The 7,801-nt window shown below is 43.8% G+C and overlaps 1 non-coding gene across 1 annotated transcript; it reads left to right on the forward strand.

Moving 5' to 3' along the window:
* The first annotated feature begins 7,000 nt into the window (after positions 1-7,000).
* Positions 7,001-7,107, forward strand: LOC141681651 (small nucleolar RNA R71). Its single transcript, XR_012559077.1, has one exon. It is a non-coding gene; the product is annotated as a small nucleolar RNA R71 (small nucleolar RNA).
* The last annotated feature ends 694 nt before the right edge of the window (positions 7,108-7,801 follow it).

The raw sequence follows: 7,801 nt of genomic DNA on the forward strand, positions 1-7,801 counted from the left end.
TTTTTTTGTTTTTTTTCTTTTCTGAGCAAGTGCGTTTCGCTCCATCTTGCTCAACCCTAGACTACTCGCATAACATGTGAGCCGGCTACTAGCCATTTGACGCCTAGCCACAACTAGCAACAAATTCCATTTTTACTCCATTTTTTTTTCTTTTTCATGCATTTACCACAAAGAACCTATTATCAAATTCTAAGCATAATAAATAGATTATCCTCGTAAATAATCAGATCATAACAACAATCTAGCCCTTAAGCATTCTCTAAGACTTAGTGAAAATACAAGTGCTTCTAGCATGCATATCAACCTACACAACTTAATATCACTTTAATGTTATCACTACACTCGCATCAATATCACAATTCAGTCGATAAATCATTGCAAAAGGGATCAGGGTATATGCATGAGCTATATGATATGACAAACAAATAAAGCTATATAAAAAACTATATGGCAAAAATTATGCAACTATATGAACTAACTATCATGAATATGCAGCTATATGACACACACAAAATATTCCTTAACTACCACCCCCAAACTTAAAATCTTCACTGTCCCCAGTGAAGGTAGTAGAAAGGAGCACAGGGTATACCTACTCGGAGTCATCATCATCATCACCCTCAGTGGGTGGAGTATCAGGCGGTGGGTATGCAGAGTCCTCACCAAAAACTGGCCACTGGATATCAGCTCCAAGGCATCGAAAAGCAGTCCCTAACGCAAGAGTGAGCTCCTGAGCAAACCTGCTCTGCGTCTCATACATGGCATCCATCCGTCGTGAAAGCCTCCTATATTGGGCATCACCCATCCCAGCACCCTCCTGAGCTCTCGAAGAACCAGCCTCACCATGCCCTGGCCTAGCCATAGTAGCACCTCATGCTGGACGTCCTCCTGGAAGAGGATAATCCAGCCCATGCTCCTCAGGCTCACCACCGGTCCACTCCTGCATCCCATTCAGAGTGCCAGAATCTATCGGAGCTGCTGGCAACTGCAACTGCTCATGAGCCGGCCAGTTCACTCCTACTGCTCGGCATAGCTTCGTAACCGTGGATGCATAAGGGATGTTCATATGCTTTGCTCCCCTCAAAAACTTCAGAATTCCTTGGTAGATAAACTCACCAAGGTCCACATAGTATTCCTCATTCAGAATTCCCCACAACAACTGTGCTCTCTCAACTGTGACCTCGTGTGCATGTGAAGAAGGCAAAATATTAGCACATATAAATGCATTCCATGCACGGGCATACCTGTTCATGGCGATCGCCGGAAAGTGACGATACTCATTATTGGCTGGACTGCGGTTCCAAACTGTGCCCGGTCGACAGAGAGTCGCACAAATCAAATCCAAGTCAAAATCCTCAACAGTCTTTTCATTCCAGTTCTCCTCCTCGGGCTTCCTCTCTCGCTGTCCAATCACACGGCGAATCGCCGCAGGATGATAATCAAACGTCAGCCCACGGACTACAGAAAACCCATTCTTTTCAGCCTTCGCGTTCACATAGAACTCGCGAACAACGCTCATCGGTACTGCTTCGGGTGACTCACAAAAAGCTATCCACCCCTTCTCTGCAATCATGAGCAACAACTCACCATCCCTTCCTGATGGTAAAAACCCCCTCTCCTTCAGAATCGGCTTCCCCAACAGCCTAGTGTACTCCTCCTCCGCAGCTCTGTCAGTTAACCGAGGCCTTGCAGCAGTACCCCTTGAGGAATCAGCAGTAGGCACTGTGCTGCTGTCGTCAATAGTGCGTGCTCTCTTGGGTGCCATTGATTTGTGAATAAAAGTGTGTAAGAACTGATTTTTGATGTTTATGAGAGGGTTTAAGTGTAGGAAGTTTGTGGGAGATATGTAGGATAGGTGTATGTATATATAGGGTGTGGAGTAGGTTAAATTAGATTAGGAGTGGGGTTGAGGGATAAAATCATGGGGTAATGGGAAAAGAATTCGTGGGTTTATGGGCTGTGATGGGTTTTTGTGTTTTTTTTTTTTTTTTTTTTTGTGAACTGTAAAAATTTTTCTGGAACTCGACCCCTGCGCGGCCGCTCAGCATTTCTGCGCGGGCGCGCGGCAAGCTGCGCGGCCGCTCAGCATAGCTGCGCGGGCGTGCAGAGGGTCTCTGGAAAAAAAAATTTTCAGCCCCTGTTTTCTGATTTTTTTGTGTTTTTGGATAGGTTATTAACTTCTATGGGTTCCTGTAACAACAATTCATGGGTTGCCTCCCACGCAGCGCTTCTTTTTCGTCATTAGCTTGACGTTCCGTACCTTTCTCAAGTAGTCAACAAAATGGCACTAACCACCTCTCGGTTTGCCATGTCCCCATAGTAGTGCTTCAACCGCTGACCGTTAACCTTGAATGCTTGGTCCGAATCATTCTAAAAAATTTCCACCGCTCCATGTGGAAACACAGTTTTGACAATAAAAGGTCCAGACCACCTTGATTTCAACTTCCCAGGAAAAAGTCGGAGCCGAGAGTTGAATAACAGAACTTGTTGCCCTGGCACAAATAACTTAGGATGTAGCTTCCTATCGTGCCACCTCTTCACCTTTTCCTTATATATTTTGTTATTCTCGTACGCTTGCAGTCGAAATTCATCAAGTTTATTAAGCTGAAGCATTCTTTTCTTACCAGCTGCATCTAAATCCAGGTTCAATTTCTTCAATGCCCAGTAGGCCTTATGCTCAAGCTCCGCCGGTAGATGACATCCCTTACCGAACACCAACTGAAACGGTGACATCCCAAGTGGAGTTTTGTATGCTGTTCTGTAAGCCCAAACAGCTTCATCGAGCTTTAAAGACCAATCCTTCCTTGACGGACAAACAACCTTCTCTAGAATGCGCTTTATCTCTCTGTTAGACACTTCCGCTTGACCATTTGTTTGCGGATGATAGGCAGTAGCTACTCGATGATTCACATTATAACGCTGCATCATAGAAGTGAACTTACGGTTGCAAAAATGCGATCCTTCATCACTTATGATTACCCGAGGCGTTCCAAACCTTGTGAAAATTTGCTTATGAAGAAAATTTAGCACTGCCTTTGCATCATTTGTCGGTAAAGCTTTAACTTCGACCCATTTTGAGACATAATCGACTGCCAGCAAGATGTACTGATTATTGCAAGACGAGATAAAAGGCCCCATGAAATCGATTCCCCATACATCAAAGACCTCGACTTCAAGCATCAAATTTAATGGCATCTCATCCTTCCTTGACAAATTTCCCACTCTTTGGCAACGATCACACCTTAAAACAAACTGATGAGCATCCTTGAACAAAGTAGGCCAGAAAAAACCTGCTTGCAGAATACGAGCTGTCGTCTTCTCACCTCCATAGTGTCCACCATAAACCGTGGAATGGCAGTCTCGTAATATGCCCTCCGTCTCATAGAACGGGATACATCTCCTGATGATCTGGTCAGCTCCCTGTCTAAACAAATATGGTTCATCCCACATATACCACTTTACCTCATGCAGAAACTTCTTGTTTTGAGCGGATGTCAAATTAAGCGGCATTATATTGCTGACAAGATAGTTTACAATATCTGCAAACCATGGTTCTTCCTCCTGAATTGCAAACAACTGCTCATCCGGAAAAGATTCATTGATTAACGTCCTATCTAGTGAAGTAGAATCGGGATTCTCCAACCTAGAGAGATGGTCAGCTACTTGATTCTCGGTACCTTTTCTATCTTTGATCTCTAACTCAAATTCTTGAAGTAAAAGCACCCAACGAATGAGTCTCGGCTTCGAATCCTTCTTAGAAACCAGATAGCGAATAGCTGCATGATCAGTGAATACTGTCACTTTCGTACCAAGCAGATAAGATCGAAATTTCTCAAAGCCAAAGACTATAGCCAAAAGCTCCTTCTCAGTAGTGGTGTAGTTCAATTGGGCCCCATTTAAAGTCTTACTCGCATAGTAGACCACATGGAAGAGATTTTTCTTGCGCTATCCCAGAACTGCACCTACCGCATAGTCACTCGCATCACACATCATCTCAAACGGTTCTGTCCAATCTGGTGCTGTAATAACTGGTGCCGTGATCAAACTCTCCTTGAGAGTCTCGAATGCTGCCAAACATTCATCATCAAATTTGAAAGGCACATCTTTCTCAAGTAAATTGCACAACGGCTTAGATATCTTTGAAAAGTCCTTGATGAATCGCCGATAAAAACCCGCATGACCAAGAAAACTACGGATTCCTTTCACAGAATTGGGTGGGGGAAGATTTTCAATGACTCCCACCTTGGCCTTGTCCACCTCCAGACCTTTGCTAGAGACCTTATGCCCAAGGACAATGCCTTCACGTACCATAAAATGACATTTCTCCCAATTAAGCACCAAATTAGTTTCCACGCATCTTTTGAGTATGGCGCGCAGATTATTCAAACATTCATCATATGAGTGTCCAAAGACGGAGAAGTCATCCATGAACACTTCGATGTTATTTCCAATCATGTCAGAGAATATAGCCATCATACATCTCTGAAAGGTGGTCGGGGCGCCACATAACCCAAACGAAACTCTACGGAAAGCAAATGTGCCAAATGGACAAGTGAAGGTAGTCTTTTCCTGATCCTCTGGTGCAATACAAATCTGATTATACCCGGAATAACCATCCAGAAGACAAAAATACTCATGTCCCGCCAATCTGTCAAGCATTTGATCAATGAATGGGAAAGGGAAGTGATCCTTCCTTGTGGCTTTGTTCAATTTTCTATAATCCATGCATACTCTCCATCCTGTAACTGTTCGAGTAGGGATGAGCTCATTCTTTTCATTTGTGACCACAGTGATACCTCCTTTCTTAGGTACACATTGCACGGGGCTCACCCACGAGCTGTCAGAAATAGGATAAATGATGCTTGCATCTAGCCATTTCAGAATTTCTTTCTTCACCACCTCCTTCATGATCGGGTTTAGTCTTCGCTGCTGTTCCACAGTTGGCTTACTACCTTCCTCTAGCAGAATTTTATGCATACAATATGAAGGACTTATCCCCTTGATGTCTGCTATGGTCCATCCTATAGCCGATTTGAATTCTCTCAAAATCCTTAAGAGCTTGTCTTCCTCACTACCTGAAAGGTCAGCTGAAATAATAACAGGTAACGTAGATGAATCACCTAAAAAAGCATACCTCAAGTGTTCAGGTAATGGTTTGAGCTCCAAGGTAGGTGCTTCCTCTATTGATGGTTTGAGCTTCCCTTCAGCATTCTTAAGGTCAGAAGTACCAAGAGATTCAAATGGTATGTCGAGCTTTCGCTTCCATGGAGAAGCGTTCAGATATTGTAATTGCTCGTTGCTATCTTCATCATCGCTGCCAAAATCCCCCACTAAGGCCTTTTCCAATGCATCAGACATTAGCATGTGATCGAGTTCCGAAGTAACTGCGGAATCAATCACATCCACTTTTAAGCACTCTTCATCTTCTGTAGGGAATTTCATTGCCTTGAATACGTTAAAAGTCACATCCTGATCTTGGACCCGCATAGTAAGTTCCCCTTTTTGCACATCTATCAAGGTACGGCCAGTAGCCAAGAAAGGCCTCCCCAAGATTATGGGAATCTTCTTATCTTCCTCAAAATCCAGAATAACAAAATCTGCAGGAAAGAAGAGCTTATCCACCTTGACGAGCACATCCTCAACTATGCCCCTTGGGTAAGTAATGGAACGGTTAGCCAATTGTAGCGACATGTATGTGGGTTTTGGATCAGGCAGATCCAGCTTTTTAAAGATCGACAACGGCATCAGATTAATACTTGCTCCCAAATCACAAAGCCACTTGTCAAAAGTTAGATTGCCAATGGTGCAAGGAATGGTGAAGCTTCCTGAATCTTTCAGTTTTGGTGGTAACTTTTGCTGCAGAACAGCGCTGCATTCTTCCGTGAGAGCAACGGTTTCAAGGTCATCCAGTTTCACCTTCCTTGAAAGAATAGTCTTCATAAACTTCGCATAACTAGGCATTTGTTCCAGAGCCTCAGCGAAAGGTATATTGATGTGAAGTTTCTTGAACACCTCCAGAAACTTCCCGAACTGTCTATCCAGCTTTTGTTGCTGCAATCTCTTAGGAAAAGGTGGTGGAGGATAGAGCTGTTTCTCCCCTGTATTAGCCTCAGGCAGAGTGTGTTCAACAGTAGTCTTCCTTGGTTCCGCCACTTTCTCCTTTTGCTTAGATTCTTCATCTCTAACTTTAGCTTCGACTTCTTTTGCCTTTTCAGCATCAGCTACTTTTCCAGACCTTAAGGTAATAGCCTTGACTTGCTCTTTAGCTTCCTTCCTGCCTGGTACTTCCGTGTCACTGGGAAGAGTGCCAGGTTGACGATTGAGCACTGCATTGGCTAATTGACCGATTTGATTTTCCAAGGTCTTGATAGAAACCGCCTAACTCTTGCACAACAGCTTAAGTTCCTCAAAATCAGCACTAGTAGGTGCAGCTGCACTTCCCTGTTGAGGATATGATTGCCTTGTAGCATACTGCTGTGGTTGCTGGAATCCAGGTGGGTTAAACTGTTTACTTACTCCTTGCTGATATGTTGGCTGAATAGCATTCTGATTATTCCCCCAGCTGAAATTTGGATGATTTCTGTTGTTAGGATGATAGGTTGCTGGCACAGGCTGCTGTTGTCGCTGATAATTATTCACATACTGAACAGATTCGTTGATAAGAGAACACTGATCCGTAGCATGAGAACCTGCACAAAGCTCACAAACCATAGCTATTTGATTAACTCCATACGTAGCCAGAGAATCAACCTTCATTGATAGCGCTTGGAGCTGAGCTGCAATAGCGGTGGCTGCATCAACTTCCAGAATACCTGCTACCTTGCCTGACGTCATCCTCTGAGTTGGGTTTTGATGCTCATTTGCAGCCATCGTCTCTATAAGATTATACGCCTCAGTATAGCTTTTAGCCCATAAGGCGCCTCTAGCTGCTGCATCGAGCATGGGCCGAGATTGGGCCCCCAAACCATTATAAAAACCAATGATTACCATCCAATCCGGCATTCCATGATGTGGACATTTTCTCAACATTTCCTTATAGCGTTCCCAAGCCTCGCACATAGATTCTGTAGGTTGCTGCGCAAACTGAGTAAGAGCACTCCTCATAGCAGCAGTCTTTGCCATTGGATAAAACTTCACCAGAAACTTTTGCGCAAGATCTTGCCACGTAGTGATGGACCCAGCTGGTTCAGAATGTAACCAGTCTTTAGCCTTATCCCTCAGTGAGAATGGGAAAAGCCTCAACTTGATAGCCTCATCAGTCACGCCATTATACTTAAAAGTGCTGCAGATCTCGACAAAATTCCTTATGTGCATGTTGGGGTCTTCAGTTGCCGCTCCTCCAAAAGAAACAGAATTCTGCACCATCTGAATAGTGCCCGGCTTGATTTCAAAGGTGTTAGCTTGAATAGCCGGATGAAGGATGCTTGACTGAATGTCATCAATTTTAGGCCGAGAAAAATCCATAAGAGCTGGATCAGCTTGAACAATACGATCTCCCATGTTTACTGGTTCTTTCTGCTCAGTTCCTGAATCTGAATACTCAAAATCTAACTTCTCCGGAATATCAAAAACTGCGTTTGTCTCCTCAGTTGTATCTAAGGTCCTCTTGCGAGCACGAGAACGAGTTTGCATAAACGCTTGCTAAAGTACCTGAAACACAACCGAAAAAAATAATTAACTACTACGTCCTAATCACTGAGTCCTAATGACCAATGATGGTAAGTACATAAACTAAACAAATACGCCGAGTCCCCGGCAGCGGCGCCAAAAACTTGTTAGGGCAAAATCACGCACTAATATT

The sequence above is a fragment of the Apium graveolens genome, chromosome 8, assembly GCF_009905375.1.
Source record: "Apium graveolens cultivar Ventura chromosome 8, ASM990537v1, whole genome shotgun sequence".
Taxonomy (NCBI): domain Eukaryota; kingdom Viridiplantae; phylum Streptophyta; class Magnoliopsida; order Apiales; family Apiaceae; genus Apium; species Apium graveolens.